Here is a 17,940-nt window from a genome sequence, read left to right as displayed (position 1 = left end):
TAATCCGTTCTGTGTGCAACTTTAAGATAAAAGCTTGTGGTTTCTTCACTGCTTGCTTTTCCAAGTCACTTATAAATAGAAAAATTGTAGCTGGGAAGTCTGGCCAGTAGAGGCCTCTCTAGATTTGCCTTATGATCACGGACTCTGCCTGGAATGAGTTGCAGGGAGCAAAAGTACTTGAAAAGATTCTGTTGCATGGGAGGGGGAGAAGATCACTTTTTAATGCCCTTTTAAGTTGCAAGATGTTGATTAATGTTGCCCTTTACATTAATGATGTTTCAAGTAAAAGAAAACAAATTTAAAATGGATAAATTCTATTGAGGATGCATTAATTAAACAGAGACTTTACCATATGCTGTGGCTGGAGTGCTTGCTGGCCTTTCTGTTGTTGTTACCTGTGTAAAATCCACCCCATCCTCTACATGAATGCCCAAGCTGAATAGCCATTTGAATGAAGGCTTTAGTTTGATTCGCCATACAAGGGGTACTGTGTCACTGTGTTTTCTTTCTAGGAGTCACTAAGTGATTTCTATATCTGTTGTCATGGTGATATAGCAAAGCAGGGGAAAATGGGGGCAACTCTGGGCTTTCTCTACACCCTCTGCACTAAGAACTAAGATGTTGTTAGCAGGCCTATAAAACATTGGGCTTTATCTGGGCCTTCTTTTTGTTCTCTGATTGTCAATAAAACTCATTTTAAGGGTAACAAGGACATCTAAATGTCATCTGTCACAGTGTTAGAGAGATTAAGTTTGTTTAGGAACTTGTGCTGGACAAAAGGCCACTATTTGTTCGGCAGATACAAAGCGGTGTTGGCCATCAGCAATCTTGATTTAGCAGGAGGCCACATGGAGCATCCAGGAAAGATCAGCTCAGTTGCAGGTGATAGTAAGAGGATCCTTGACATGACAGCAGTTAAAACAACACGAAAACAAATATGTTTTTGCCTTAAGAGTGTTTATATTGGGCTTTTGTTCTCCTGGGTGTTGTTTTTTTGTTACTGTCTGTGTTGTAGACCACACTATACTGGAGTAGCTGCATAGACCTGACAGAGGAAAACAGCCATTGACAGGGGACAGCCTGTTTAAAAACATGACACACACACCTGATAGTCCTTGAATGAATAAAGAAAGAAGAGGGAAAGGAGGTTTTTCATGGAAAATCCAACAATAATAAGTGCTGCATTTACTCAGCATTTACTCAATAATGAGCCTAAATGGAAAGTACAGATTAATGAAGACATTGGTGTTATTAAAATCAAATCCTGTGGTTCATATGCTTTTCTTAATAATGAACATTGTGGCTATTGGAGAGGAAGAACAGGATTTTTTCTATTAATTTGGCACACATCCCAGATCTCATTCAACCAGAACCTATCCTGTGCAAAATGCAACCCATGGCCTTTATGTTCCCCAGTCTTTCTGTTTTATATTTGTGTTAATCCAGAAAAAGGCTTTTCTTTTTTCAAATTAAAGAAAAGGAAAGGGTGATCTTTGAGCCCAGATATTAATTAAAAACACAGACCAGCCATGTTAATTTTAGCATAAAGGTTGGTTAAAAAAATGTTCCCAGAAGGGAAATATGATGGTGTTTATTGCACTAAAGATACATTTAATTCAAACATTTGTGTTTGGATAGTAACAGGATATATAAGGCTAACTGAAATATTTTGTCCTTGTGTATTTAGAGAGATCTGTAGTAGTATATTCAGGACATATATCATTACAGGTAAAAATACTTTGAGCTCATTCGATAAGATGCTACAGCTCCAACACCAAACAAGTAGGATTTGAGATGCAGCTAAACAATGGAGTTGGCAAAGCTGAGTGCTCATTTTGCAATATGCTCAATGTGAAATGTTTGTTTCACACATGGAAGGAAGCTGCATAACGTATTTGGTGTTGGGTTGTATGAACCATGGCAGCATCAGCTCCTTAGTGATGTATTTCCCATTATGTTGACCCAGCCACTTTCCCTGACTGGGGACACACGCGGTGTGGCATGGGAGAGGAGAGATGACCCATGGCAAGGGAGTCCTGGTCCTCTCAGGTTGACCAGAAGTGAGAAGCATGACAGAATTCACATTGCCAGTGAATTAGACTTTATCTCTAACAGACTACCTCAGATCAACCCATCGGCTTGGTTTTCCATGTATATGAGAATAACTCCAGCTGAAGAAGAGGTCCCAGAGCTTGTTCTGTTACCTTCTGTTTTCCACATTGCACAAGGCTGCATTCATAGAGAAATTAAATGCAAACACCATGGGAACTCCCCCATAAGGAAACCTTGTCAAGTACTGGACAGTGAATCGTCTCATAGCCTCACCGGGTACGTGACAGTACAAATTAAACATGTGCAGCTGGGTGTGTAGTAAAAGTCACCGTAACATTTTCAGCCTTTGGACTCTGTTAAAAAAAACAAATGCTTCCCTCATAGCTAAAAAGTTGTGTTGATGTTTTTGCTTTAAAGGACAGAAAGCATTCTCAGTGTTTACCAGAGGCCTGGCATCCATCCCTGCCATGGAGGGCAGCTGAAGGGTGCCTGTTTGCAGAAGATCAGCATTGCTCTCTTGTCTCTTTCTATATCACTGTGTCCAGGGAATGCAAAATTATGGCAGGGAGCCTCTCTACCACCTACAGCTTCCTCCTGTGAAAGAAGCTTTCCCATCCAAGCAATTTACATGGTTTTCTGACCTCTCTGTGACCAGGCTCTTGCAAATTCCTTGTTACCAGAATGCCAGAATCCAGGCTTTAGTGTTGAGTATTGGGAACAGTTGGCACAAAAAAACCTGTACTGCAAGGTTTTTGTGAGTAAAACACGAGTGTTTTTTTTTCCTTGCAGACTTCATGCCACTCTCCTGTTTTCTATTATTTTAAGTATGTAGTCTGCTATTGATTCAGTTACTCTCCGCACAGAGCTACAAGTCAGTCTTGATTCAGAAGTCAGGAGATCCTGCCTCTTTCCTCCTTGCTCTAGCTCCACTTCCTTTGGAGGAGGAGTTACCTCAGTTTCCTTCTCTCTGAAGCATGAATTCTAGTGTTTATGAGTGCTCATGGGACCTTGTTAGACACTTGTGCAAGGGACAGTTTGGTGATCTGAAACGCTTTCTTATTATGGAGCAAGATAAGACAGAATAACTAGCTAGTAATGTTTAAGACTCAGGCGTTTGATCCCTGCCCAGTAATTTTTATGTGTAAGTTTATTTTTTGCTTTTTCTCTCTCTGTCCTACAGTGACATTTGTGTGCAAGCTGTCAACTTGGCATCACCGGGACAGCTGAGTCACATGCAGTGTGAAAAAGCACTGCAGAATTAGGCCTGAGTTAGGAAATGGTTTAGGGCCATCAAAAGCCTGACCCCTTCTCTGCCTTCAAAGATGTTATTGCCAAGTATTATTAGACTGTTCAAACTGGGACACTGGTAATAGTGTCGGGAGCAGAAAGTGCTCCAGCTTCAATAGGCATTTTGTAATGGTAAGGTCTCCAGGAGCAAGTGAGCAGCCTTTGAGCTTCCCACGTGCTGTTGGGAAAAAGTAGGCAAAGGTGCCTGGGAGTCTTCAGGTGCACAGTACTGCTTCATCAAGGCCTGGATGCCAGGTACCTTTCCTTGCACTGAGAAGCAACCTCGTGTTGTGTAACAAATTTTTTTGATGTGAAGTAAAGCCCTGAAGAGTCAATTCTGGTCAGCTGGTGGGTGTCTTCAGCATCCATTGAAGTGAGAAGAGCAGAGGGCATTTGCCCCACTTGGCAAGCAGAGACCTATAGTGTTAAGTAGAGAAATTACCTGGTTGCATACCCAGGACTTGAAGGGTGTGGGAAAATATTATATGCTATTAGAGCAACTGCTCAGAAATTGAAAGGGAAATAATAGAATTATTTGTTCTTTTTTTTTTTTTCTTACACAGATATTAGAGATGGTTGTTTGGTAAGATGATTTCTTTCGTAATAGTTGTTTCAGTGGTATTCCTGCTTGTGGCTCAAATAATAGAAAAGCAATGAATATTACACTGGGAAGAGAAAAGTGCTGCCATCTTCTATTGGAATAGCAAGGAGCCAGAAAATATTTGGTTTTATTATTATTATGACTAATGATTTTGTAGGAGATGTGACTGTTCAAACTCCGTTAGTAATGAGTTTAATGTTACAGTTCTCTCATTTACAGAACCAGCCCAGTTAAAGAAGTTATTACTATTTGAAGTCAATTCTTACAAATAATAAGAAAAAATTAGCAAGACAGCAAAAATTAGTTTTATTATATTTTTATAATTGTTCAGTTACTGTGAATTGCTAAGATTTGTAAAGATCTTTGAAGATGAAAAGCTCTGTGTAATATCATTATACTGGCTTGGAGAAAGTAAAAGGAAAAAACCCAGTTCATCCTGTTATAATCCTTTTAGAAATTTTAACAAATCCAATGGCTTTCAAGTAGTGGAAATATTTCAGAAAGTGCCAAAACCACTACTGCTGTTGCTCCAGGCTATATTATCGTATACTATAGTGTGCATGGAAGCAAAGCTTAAAGTGAGGTCATTCTAATGAATTTTGAACAGTTACATGGACCTAATTTGACTTCCTGTACTGTCTGAAAGGCACCCTCTTCATGCCGCAGCACCCAGCAGAAACCCCTGAGTCGTTTTATCAACCTCATCTGCATTTTTCATCATCTGAAAGAGTTGCAAGTACTGCTCAGTCAGAGAACTTGGTGCACTTGTGTTCTTTTTCTATCCTCAGTATAGGGACTGAACAGTAATTTTCAGTTCCCAGGTACAAAAGGATTTTTTTTTTTAATTTTTTTTTCCAAATTCCTTTGATATCAGTCCTCTCCTTCATTCATTAGAGAACTGCAAGGCTTCAGCAGACTTCCAGGAAACCTTTCCCTGCTGTTGATAGAAAAGACAGGTTGAAATCCTGGAAATAGCTGGGAAGCTGGTCTAGCTGGGCCATGAGTCCAATGCAGAAACCTTACCACCTGGAGCTCATCCAGCCTCACGCCCCTTCTCCTACAGGTGTTGCAGAAGAGATGCTTTTAGTAGCGAAATGCAGCACCCCAGAAACCAAAAATAAAATTTGCAAAGCTAGGGAAAGTCCCAGAGATTGAATGTTGTTTATAAAAATATTAATTTTCATTCTCTATTCTCTGTGGATATTCTTTACCTTGTAGAAAGTTTAATTTCAATAAATTCTTGTGCTGGTGAGCTCTGGAGTAGCTGGAAGTGAGATTTCTATTTTGTAAGGATTCCCAATTCACATTTTAGGGGGGAAATTTTAGTTTTCAATCACTGGAATACTCAGGTAGCATTTCAGTGTTTCTTTTTACCTTTTAACTAATACATGATACAATGAAATTAATTGAATCAACACATTAAAGTTTAAATGAAATATTTTACTTTCTCTGAAAAATGTTTGTTAGATTTATAAAATTTGCAGATACATTACTTAAAATGCTTCCTATTTTATTACATTCCTCTAAACAATGATGAACAGAAAAAAATGTATTCAGCTCTCTACCATAGTTTAATTATAAAATCAAAATAATTCTTTTTATCATGGTTGTGTTTGCTGCCTTTTCATTTGAATAAATCCCTTGTTCTTAGGTAAAGCTTGTAATATTTCCCAACTATTCAGTTTCCATACATAGATCATGGCCTTCTTATATGTCTTCTTTGTAATGTAAATAACCCTGTGCTCTCAGCTTCTCTTCAGGTGAGTATTTTGGGTTGGTTTTTTTTTTAGGTTCTTCGTTATTTTTAATTATGCTTTTTATCAGATCCCTGTTATCCCTGCATTATCCCTTCTTCTCGAAAGTGATCAGAAATAATGCTGCATGTTTGAAACGGCTTTAGCACTGGTAAAGTTGTTTAATGATATTTTTATTTTTGCCATCATATTATTGCATCATATTTGCTGTTTTTTCCATGCAATTCAGTACAACCATTATCAATGTTTTCATCATCTGTCTTTCTCGAGTGAGTGTTAAGTGAAAGAGTTCTAACCTTCTCTAGAAGAAATAGAAAAAGTGCTCTGAAAAAAACATATAATTGCACCTAAAAATATATCTTTTGTCACAGTATTTATTCACCCATCCAGCTTTCATCTCTCCTAGGATCAACTGTAGCCATCCTTGGCTGGGGAAGGTATTTAGGAGTTCCTGATTTTCTTTATCCTAAGCTTTTTGTTTTGTTTTGTTTTTTGTTTTTTGATAGGTCTGCAAATCTTTTGATAAACCTATGCCAAGGTTTGTAGGTTTGTATCATGAAACCAGGTGCATTCCACATTAGCTTTGATTTTACAGCACAAGTGACACATAGGTATAATTTTACTTGTGTCCCCAGTACCATTTTTGCTTGAATTGCTCTGCATTTCTGTACTAGACTTTTGCTGTTCACCTGTCTGTATGTTCTTCAGGGTATACAGAATATTGCCAGGCTGCTAAGATGCTTAATGAATTCTGATCATGATATGACTGTGTCTTCCACAGTCTCTCAGGAAATTGAAGACAGACTGAAAGCAGAGTGTTTGAAGGCACCTGTACATGAGAGTGAGAGTAGTTTTGCTTAGCTTTAGTCATTCAGCTCTGTTAGGAGGTTGATCCCTCTTGGTTTCCTGATCCTTGAAGAGAACGACTGGTATTTTAAGTGCACTGAAGCAGTAAGCTACCAAATGCACCAGTCCTTTGTGTCTGTGGCATCCCTGGTCTTCCAGCTTCTGCAGGGGGATCCGGGTTATAAACACCCTGTCTCCTCTGGGAAGAAAGTTATGCACAATCCACTGCTCTGTTCCTTCAGTCCCTAGAAATGTGTGCAAAAGGCCTTTGACACGTTTATAGAGTTTCTTGTGATTTCTAGAGCAAGATGATCAGAATCTGACTGTAGTTCAGTATAACCAGGCAGTAAAAGTAACCCTCATTATACCCCTGATTCTTGGAGTGGCCCCAGAACGGGAGAAGAGATTTTTCAGTATTGTCTGCAATCTGGTATATTGGATCTTTGAGAACCTGTGATGCAGCAGATTTTTCAGTGCTCCCATCCATCACTCAGGCTGCTGACTGACCTGCCCTTTGGTGATCAGAGAATTTCTGAACTTGGTCATTTCTATGTCATTTTTTTTGTGTGTGTTTTGAGCCCACAGATGATGTGGAATGATGCTGGTTTGCAGACAGGCAATATTACATGTTCCTGTGGGTAAATCCCAGCATTACAGGTATGACCAATCTCAAATTCTCGCTCTTGGTTCATTTAATTATTAATTTCAGTAGACTTTATCATTTATGCACCACTAATATTGCATAATGTTTTGTCTTCCCTGTCTGTATTGACATAAAATACAGTTGCAAGATCAAGGCAGACCTTTGTATCAGGACAGAGCTGTTATTTCCGAGTGTTAAGAGCTTTATGCGTGGATACTTTAGTTATGTTGGTTCTTGAAGCCCTTGCCTACTTTGTGCCTGTATCCAAGTTACTGAACATAGCATTTTTTTCCTTCTCACCTCCCAACTGCACCCTTATCCACCCTGATTCTCTCCTCAAAATTCTATGGCTCTTTTGTGTAATCCCTTTTCCTTAAATAATTAATCCAAAGGGCCTGATCCTAGACTTCCCTTCTCCAGTGGCAGCTCAGGGACTTGCTTGGGATTAAATACAATGTCAATCCAGTGTCTAAAATGTCTACTATTAAGTCCTTAGAGCTGTCCAAAGAATTACATGGCAGCACATATCCCTGACTTCTAAACAGCAACAAATGTTGAACAAGAAAGATTTGAGAGAGCTAAATTATCTTGTTAAATTAACTGGAACATTTTAATTTTTACTAGAGTTGAGTGAGCTTGAGTAAATATGACGAATTGGAAGCTCACTTCATTTAGCAGACATCAAACACACACAGAACGTTGCCCAATTTAATTTAGCCCTGCCAAGCTAGGAAAATTCTTGTATAACATCGGTGAACAAGAAAAGGGGTAAAATTTACTCTTTGTTGAGAATGCATGCACAAATTCCCCTAACATAAACTGGTGATGTATATGTATGTATGTGTGTGTATATACACATCATAAAGCTGCCCTCAGGAAAATCCTCCAAACACCTGCAAGCAGAGAGAATTTGTGCTACTTTGAGTTATTCCTAATGAAGTCAATAAAAGCTTTCTCTATTCTTCTAAAATGGATTATAGAAAATTTCCTGTCTTACACCCCAAGGTTTATCTTCTTTTCCTCTTCTGTCTCTTATCAAACACATACCAGCACAGTCACTTGTTCAGTCATGCTCAGTAGAGTGCTCATTTTTTTGGTGGGTTTTTGTGTTGTTTTTTTTTTTTGGCTTTATACCCTGAGCTTAATGGGCACATTTTGTGAAGAGTGAGCCAACCAGGTAAATAGCTGCTACTATGGAGCTTAAGAGCTACAGCTCTCAAATTAGGAGATGCTTTTTGTCAAATAGGCCTCTGCAGCTCTAATATTAGTAACAAAACAAGGGCTTTTCAGACAAGAAAAAAAAATCTCTGTATCACACTTAACTCTGCTGCCTTGTCAAATATGTCAGTGTTCATATAATACACCAGCATTCATCTGTGGATGCAAAAAGTGCTTCACAAATGTTACCTCTTTAATAGTTTTAATTTATACTTAACAACCAGTTTCAAGATACTACTCAAAAAGAATCAGAGTAAACTATTTAAAAAGTTAGTATAAATAAATTTGCTTTCCTGTTGATCTTTAGAAGGGTGTTGGTTTGAGCTCCAGAACAACACTGCCAAAGAATGCTTTAGCTTTTTTTCTCCTTTTGTTTTAGCACCAGGTCCACACATATCTATATGCTTCTTTCATTCTACTTGCAGCTTCTCTGCTGTGTAACTGGAAAGCATCTTCCGGTAGAGCACCAGGGATGAGGTAGGCAGAACACAGCCCTGCATAGAGGCGTCATGATCTCAGATGCATACAACAGACAAAAATAGACTTCCTTTCTTTCCAACTTGCTTATGAAATTTTATTACTTTTTTGCATGCTTCAGAAACATTAGCTAGGAACATTACTGAAGGAGTGCCTTGCCTTCAGGCTATGCAACTTCTGCCAGTGTTTTAAGGCATTTGTATTGCATTTTTTAAGCAAATTTGCTTTGAGCAAAATTTGCTCATTTTACAAATGAGCATTTTACATTTTCTGAGGATAAGGCTGAAAGCCTGTTTGCAGAACACAGATGTCACAGACACACAATGTGAGTTTTAAACTGGTCTGTAAAAAACACAGTGCATGGAATAGCTTGTACTGTTACTTGTATGGAACCAGAATAATATCAAGTTACTCACTTGCTCACAGAGAAACTGAACATTAGACATTCCTTATATTAATAGATCAGCCGGTTAGACAGTTAAAAAATAAGTTTTTTTAATATCCCGTTTGCTCAGAATGTCTGTAAAAAAAGTTATTTTTTGTGTTGAAAGAAGAATATATTGAGGCAAAAAGAAATAATGGGATGCTGCCTGCAATGTCTCTATGGTGCTTTGGTTCTTGAGATCCTGATGATTGTGTTTTAGGTCCTGAGTGTCTAAGCTGGTACATGATCTCAGCACTGCTATGAATTTTTTGACAACAGGTTATTTTTCCCACTGAAAACCAGGATTTTGGTGTCCCAAGCTGGGTTCCCAAACTGAAACATTTAAAAGCAGAGGCCTTTGTTTTGTTTGGGGATGAACATAGACATAGTGGGAAAGCGTTTAGACTGCATATCAAGGGGTGGTTGAGCAACGAGAAGTTGTTGCTGTGGAACACATTTATTCTTGCTGATAACTCAGTGAGGATGCTCTCGCATGCTGAGGAAAGCACAGGGACTGCTCATCCTCACGGTCCTGAGGCTTCTTCGGGATGGTTAATATTCTGGTATCCTTTAGGATAATAATTGAGCAGACAACTGACTTGTATAAGAAAGCTCCCATTCAGGTACATAAGCTAAAAATAATTAGATGTGTTCCTAGGGCACAGATAAATGTCAGTCATCTATTTTTTGAAAGCAGATGAACTTACTAGACCCACCCTATAATACTCCAGGGTTACGTCCTACCTGATGTGCTGCCACAGAAGCACTAAAACCATTGCACACAAAGGCACCACGGGACTCCCTCCATCAACATGAGCTCTCTGCCTGCCTCTGGTGCGAGCTGTCAGAACTGCTTCATCTGAAATCAAGGTAAAGAATCAGCAGCACTAAATACTACAGGACAAAAGCATAAACTAGCTTTGTAACCCTGGGCAACCTGGATGTTTGCTGACTGACAGTGTGAATGACAGCCCAGTTGTCAGTCTAAAATATCATCCTCTAATCATTCCAGATGTCACCCGGCAAGATGATGGCTACTAAAAAGGGGAATAATTTGGGAAAAGTCATAAAGCCCATTATCTCCTGCTGAAACCATTTCTCTTTGTCATTTCTGAAGACACTGCAAAATAGATCCAGAATCTCATATGTAACACGCGAATGGTTTATTAAGGAAGTGGCCACTAAAAACTGCACCGGGTACCCCTTTACCTTCCTAGGGAAACCTGCCCCTGAGATATGCCACTCCTCCATGTCTGGGCAGGTGACTCCAGTCTGTCCATACAGTGTAACAGGAATACTTCACCCATTCCAAAACACAACAGGAAGCAAATGGCTGCTGGAGCACCTGCTCGCACAGCCGAGCTCGTCTGACAGAGGATGCAGTTGTTCACAGTGGAAGTAGAGTGCAGTTTCTGGGTAGAATTCTTTTTACGATTTTGTCTCCTTAGTAAAGAATGAAATACCGGAAGATATTGTAAAGGTAAAGGTATTGTTAAAGTTATTGTTTTGATTCAGGCTTAATTTATTTGAGTGCGTTTTTATTTCAATATCAAGAGAGGACTACGTTCTGAACTTCATTCAGGCTGAATGAAGGGCTGCACATAGAAGGAAAATAAGAAATAAAAGGAGAAAATCTCTTCTGAGAGACAACAAAATTTAGCAGAGGAGGCTGGGAGAGGAGACAAGACAGGAAAGATAGAAAATTAAGTCAGGATCTTGATCTTTCTATTTTGCAAGCACAGCTGAAACACTAAAGTTAAAATACATTTTGTTATCCAGATAAAACTAAAAATGCATCTACAAACAGGTTCATTATGGCAGGGTGTCTTAATGACAAAAAATAAAACTAGAAAACATTCATCACTTAATTGTGTTAATTTGTTCCAAGGTGTGGTGGAGGAGATTGCAGACTATGAGCCAGAAAATTCTGTATCTCATTCATATAAAATATCTCTGAGAAGTACACTGAAAGAATGCTGCCAAACTTCAGCAAAGAGGGCAAAACTATGCTTAGAGCAACTGCTAAAAATCAGTCTTCTATAGGCATTATTGGGCCACATTCTGCCATTTTCATTCATGCTGGCCTATAAGGGACTGATTGCAATAAGGCAGTAGAATAATTTAGATAGTAAGAAGCTAAATTGGAATGGATTTAGGCAGGAGGTTGTAGTCATTTGTCGTAATGAATAATTTCAGATTGTTTGCTATCTACCTGAGCAATCCTAACACTGCCAATAGACATTCTTCCCAATTAATCAGTTCTCCTTAACAAAAATTTTCATTTTATCATGATAGTTCCTGAGATTTTGCTTTTCTAGAGAGCAGTTTGAACCTAGCACAAAAATCTTGACTTTCCAAACAGTGACTTGAATGAGTTTATATAAAAAGTTATGGTAAAAGATCATACTGAAGCATGTTTCAATGTCAGGTTAGAATATACTGCCATCTGCTTCTAATAGTATTTCAGCTGTTGCACGGTATCAGGCCTTACCTCAGCTTGGAAATGTAGTTTGGAAACACAAAGCGTTGATGCTCTTGGTCATCCAGCAGCCGAGAGCAACTTCAAAAAAAGTATGCTTTTGTAGGAACTGATCCTAACTCTCTCTTTAAAGTTTACAAATTTTGATATTTAATTTGATGAGCTGCGATCCCTAATTGTAGTGTGCCTGGGTTTCATTGTTGTGTGGGTATATAGATATGTGTTTGTGTGTGTTTATATATTCTGGGTTCCTTTTATATCTATAGAATATATCTCTCTATAAATAAATCTATATATAATCTATATATAAATTTAGATTATATTATTAGATTATATAGATTATATGGAATTTTTATAAATTATATATAGAATATATACAATCTATACTATATATAATCTATATTGTATAGATTATATATATCTGTAGAATAATTATACTTTTATACAAATATACATCTTGCTGAAATCTAATTTTTTATAATATACCTTCTCTCCCATGTCCTGCTAATCTTAGCTAACAGATAGAACATGATGGTAACCAGTAACACTCTTCTAAGCTAAAGTCAGTATGTGCTTAGATTTTAGGAATAGAAAATCAGAAGGCTATAAATGCGACCTTGTTTGGTAATCAAGTCCTGCTTGATAACAGAATTGTTTCAGTAATTCCGCTGTGACATAATAAAATTTGGAACCAATAGGAAACAGAAATGTGAGTGTATATCCCTGCATGCATCTCTGTGCCCATAAATTCTTTTTTTCTGTGAATAATTCTTGTAAATCTACATAGCTTTATATATTATAATACAGGCTTTTGATTTACTATGAAAGTACATGGATTCGATGGTTATAAAGAGGTTTGCCATGTTGACAGTAAAAATCCACTAAAAATAGTGAAAAAGTTAATTGCTCCACATTCATTGTTTAAATACAGCAGAAGTAATCTCTTATTTCACAGTGTTGGGGTAGAATTAGTTTTGTTTTGTTTGTGAGAGTTCAATAATCGTGTATTCAACAGAATATGATGGCACCCCTGCCATCCAGAGGTTGTCATCCACCCAGTCACAGTCTTTTAGCTCAGGTTTCCCAGTAGTTTTAGGAGCATTTCCTGCAGCCTTGGCTCTCAGATCTCAGAGCTAATGAAGAAACATGGGAAATGAGTTGGTAACTGGCAATCTCATATTTTGCCAGGATCTTGTAGATTTTGTGTGAGTTTCCTAGAAAACATTTGCTCAAGAGCAAGATAGAAGGCAAACACTTTGTATTTTCATTAGAAGAATATTAAAAAATCTGTTTGTGGGATTTCCTCTCTGATTCTGAAAATAAAGTTGTAATGGAGCAGTCTTTTCTTCAGCACTTACTAAGGCCCTGTGGTACCATATGCTTTCCTATTCATATATTTACTCTGTGTGACTGAAGTTAACGTAAATTTACTATTTATTTAAATGACATTAACTTATCTTAGGGTATCTTGGGCAAACTTGTAGAAATTATTTATTATTGAGCAAAAATCTGGAAAAACATGTGTTTACCCTTAATTTTCTTAATTTTACCTTACTTGTTTAAGCATCATTCTCTACTGTGAAATTTACATAGGGACATGCTTAAATGTTTTGCTAATGTAAGTCCCAAAACTGGATCCATTACTATAATGTATGGGTTATTTTTAAAACTGTGAATTTTAGGTGGTTTTCCTTTTTCAGCAGACAAGTCCAGCACTGTAATCCACATTTGAAGAATGATCAAATACTTTAACTAGTTCTCCTTGAATATGTATTTTCTTATACATTATATTATTATTTATTACATTGTCTTATGTATTTTATATTGCCTTTAGCTGTTCATTGGTATTTTATCAATTGCTTCAGATGTGAAAAGCCTTCTTCTTTGGTTGTGCTGTGTTTATTGGTCATAGCTGAACTTTTCTGTAGTTTGCACCATATGCCACTTTGATATTATGTATTACAGTCAGGTTTGAATTTTGGCTTCTCTTTAGAGTATTTTACAAAGAGAGAGATTTACTCACTAAAATGTTTTCTGTAGAACACAGCAGTAAAAAAAAAAATAGCAAACAAACAACCAAAAACCACACGAAACAAAAAGAACCAAACCTCAGCCTATACTTTGTCTCCTTTAAAAAGCATTTATGAGATTTTATATAACTCTTTTGGCAGGAACTTTTTTGTCTTTTTAATCTACCTCTCCAGCTGCATTTTCAAAGATCATTTATATATGCGTGTGTGTGTATATATATCTATATCTTTTGAGGATCCTTGAGGATCCTTGCTATGCACTATTTTCTTTGCAGACCCTTGTTCCATTTCAGTATAAGGATGACACAAGATGTTTACTTTAAAGAGTCTTTGACATCCTCCTGAGAATGTTTTGATAGGCCGGCATACATTTGGTTACAATTAGTAAGCCAAACAATTTGCCATTGTTATCTCACTGTGTTTGTCTAGAGCCTGTAAGAAGCTTTCAAAAAATGTCTATCTCCATGTTTCAGTTAATTGATTGCATGTTCAATAGGATTATTCTGTTTTATAAAACTCCCCATCCTTTTATTTTTATCAGAGTTTACACTAAGCCATATGGTAGAAAGCAAACTGGAAACACTGGCACAGCTAAGCATAAGGAGATATTGTAGTCATATTAAGGAAAATATTCCTCTGTGTGGGAAAAAATACCAATGTGTTCCTGCTGCTTCTGGCTGCAAGATGTTATACCCGAGGGCTGAAAGTAATAGTTGCTGGTGTGAAAGTATTCACCAATATCAAGTGCAGACGAATGTTTTTAGAGCCAGCTGAAAGCTGAGTTAATCATATTTTAGCTTAATATTGGAGCTTGTACTCTGTCTGATATAATAAATGATGGGTGACTAAATTTTATTCAAACTTTATTAGCAGTGAGATTAAGGGCCTCACATCCTTACCTAACATCTTTGCTGTGTTGTGATTTGTTTGTCTATTTCCCTTTTTATATGTAATCTAGAATTTCACTTTTCCTTTTCCATGTTAAGTGCAATACAGCTTACTGTTGAATATTTTACTTTCTGAATAGAGCTTGAGGAGTCTCAGCTAAGATAATTATCTCTCTTTTTAGGTAGGAGGCATATCTTGGTAAGTACATCCCATATTGCTAACAATTGCTTGGTGGTTACATGATTAAGCTGGCTGCTATGTAAATTAGTATCTATGTCACAGATATTCCCCATGCAATTATCACCCCTCGGAATCACTGCAGTGCTAAGTTTAGGCCTGATAGAAAGAGCTGGTGGTTCTGTGCCTCCTTTTATTATCCTTTTTTGTTTACACTCTTATTGGAGGAACTACTGCTCACAATTCCTGTAACAGTAGGTATATGCTGGCAGCAAAGAAGTGCAGAGCCTTCAATGCCATTCCACATGATAAACCCATGTCCTTGAAGTCTCCTGCATGTCTTCCCTATCAGACTGGCAAGGTCATGATGTTTTTATGAATTCTTGGTGGGAGTGACTGTCCTCTGAGCAGCATTGCAGGAGGTCAGTGTGGTGGATCTCTGCACCTCTGGGATACAACTTGCACCTCGGCCAAGAGTACAGCAGCACTTCTGTGCAAAGGTATGGCAGTGCTCGGTGCCTCCCAGTTTGGGCCTTTCAGTGCATGTCAGTAGAAAATTCACTCTTTTTCATTTCCTTATCATCAGAACTAGGTTGTGTCAGTTCATGTTCTCTAGAGCAGTTTGAATTCAATTTAGCTGATGATTAAGTTACTTTGTTCAAGTGAATTGGATGCCAGTAGGAATGTTTGTTCAAAGGGTTAACTTAACCTTCCCCAAGGTTGTAAAGGACACTGGAAGATCAAAAGCTTCTTCAAACTCTCAGAGAAAGAGAAAAAAGAAAAAAAAATTCATCGCATTTGCAGCTTTCAGTCAATGTCTTCTTTCTGGAAAGAAAGTCTGTGTTTAACATACTTAACTCAGTACAAATGATTCATTTTGTCTCAAATCATAAACATAATTTGTCTGGTGTTTCAGTTCTTTAGATTTATGCAGTAGCCATGTTTGTCAAAATATTTGGCACCAGTGACATCATCTTTGTTGAAATGCCGGACAGTGTGATGAGTCCCAGATGTTGATGCACACCAAAAGTCAAGAAAGAATAAAATACAAAAACTAACTGTAACAGCTATGGAAGTAATAAAAAATTGAGTCTGTTTTCTTCTAGTATTCAGAGATAATTATTTGTATTTGTTTGAGGTTTGTTTTGCATAAATGATCAATCAGGAACTGTGCTGAATAGTCTGCATGTGCAATATGAGACGAGACAGACTGAGATGTGAATTTGGATGGATGATGACTTTATGATAGCACTCTTTGTGGTTTTTTCCAACCTTTTACACGTCACATGTGTAGATTACAATATATGCAGAATATGTGTGTACTGAGAACCAAATGTGACTCTTTCTGAACTGCCAGGATTTAATGTGTCATTTGGATAATGGTCATGCATGGTTATGTCAGCACATCATGTTTTCTAATGTACCACAACATGACATGCCAATGTAGCTGAGAGTAACACTATTTCCTTATGGCATGGCATGTCTGTGAAATGTAAAAAGGATATGACCTGCTCAGGCTTGAAAATGTGGGGGTTTTAAATTTTAAAATAAAACTATTCTGTGTACAGTGTGCTCATTTCCAAAACTAGTTTTCATAAAAACATTGTTTATGTGCTTCAAGGGAAAAATCGTATAGGTATTCATGCATGGTTTTATATTGACCACATATCTATCCAGGCGTTTCATGAAGCCTACATATGGTAAAGACAGCATTAAGAAATAACATATCCATCTGTCTAGAGCATCCTTAGCAGTATATAATGCTGACCTGAGGATCAGACAGAGGAACTCATTCAGTTGTTTAGATAGTGTTCACTGCCACAAAGAATTCCCATCTCCACAGTTAAAAAGTTGACTTGGAAAATGCATACCTAGCTGTCAAATTTGTTTCATCAATTTACTGCATTAGTTCTCCAGGCTTTATTGGCATATGACAAATTATATTAAAAGCCACTGGGGACAAAAAGGAAATTCAGATTTTTTTTATTGGAGTTATGGATGCTATAAAGATGAACAATCAGTTGGATGTATAATACATATTTCATTCTCTCCTCTGAATGAGTTCACACCAGAATAAAATATAGAAATGCATCAAAACATAACCTTGTTTCAGTTCTTTTTAGTAGATTATTCTTCACATGTTTATTTGGAGTGAAAGTCTTGGAAGCACTTGGCATTAATCTATATACATATTTTCTAAAACCTAAAGGTAGTGGAAATAGTGATGAGGTGTGTGGTGTTGCCTCATGGTAAAATTTTAACTGTGCTGCTTGGTTTCAAGTTGGCCAGATGACACTGATATTGCTGAGTACGTGTCATATGTTTTGAAATTATTTGGGTTTCTCTTACCTTTTCTTTATGGATGCATGGTAATTTGGGAATAAATGTTAAAAAACAGCTTATCAACAACTTATATTTTTCTTTCTGTTTACAGGACTATACTTAGTTTTCATTCTGATGTTGATACATGAGGAATATGTGGTTTTGTCAAGGGTTCCTAAAGCTTTGAAACTTACAGGTAAGTCTTTCAGATACCCTTACTAAAACCCACATGTCTACAGGATTTTGCTAGATTTAATTTTCAAAAGCACTTATGTTATTTAGGGGTCTAATTCACAGTTCTGAAAGCAGCTTGGATGTGTAGTATATTAGATCTCACTGACCTTCAAAGGGACATCTAAGCATTTATGGTCAGCTACTGAATGTAAGAGAAGCCTAGTAGGATTTTTTTTATAGTGTTTCATCACCTCAATCCCTTTGAAATCACATTAAACACTTTCTTTCAATTTAAAAAATGGGGCATGGATTTCTAAATCATATGTGTACTTATGAAAATACTACCTGTAATTTATTTAAGACTTGTGAATACCACAGGAAAAAGATGTGTTGTTGTTGTGCTTTAGTAGAAAATGTGTTCTATGAATTTTGGGACAAATCCTGTTTTTTGTCACTGATGTGTCATTTTAGTCATTGCTTGCTGAGTGATATCTTAGAAATCTGGGTCAGATAGGCCATATTTAAATTAGGTATTAGATTACCCGAATATTTAAGGCTAGCTGGTATA

Source organism: Calypte anna, chromosome 9 (genome assembly GCF_003957555.1).
Source record: "Calypte anna isolate BGI_N300 chromosome 9, bCalAnn1_v1.p, whole genome shotgun sequence".
NCBI lineage: Eukaryota > Metazoa > Chordata > Aves > Apodiformes > Trochilidae > Calypte > Calypte anna.
The sequence above is the reverse complement of the archived record's forward strand: the minus strand, read 5'-3'. Positions refer to the sequence as shown.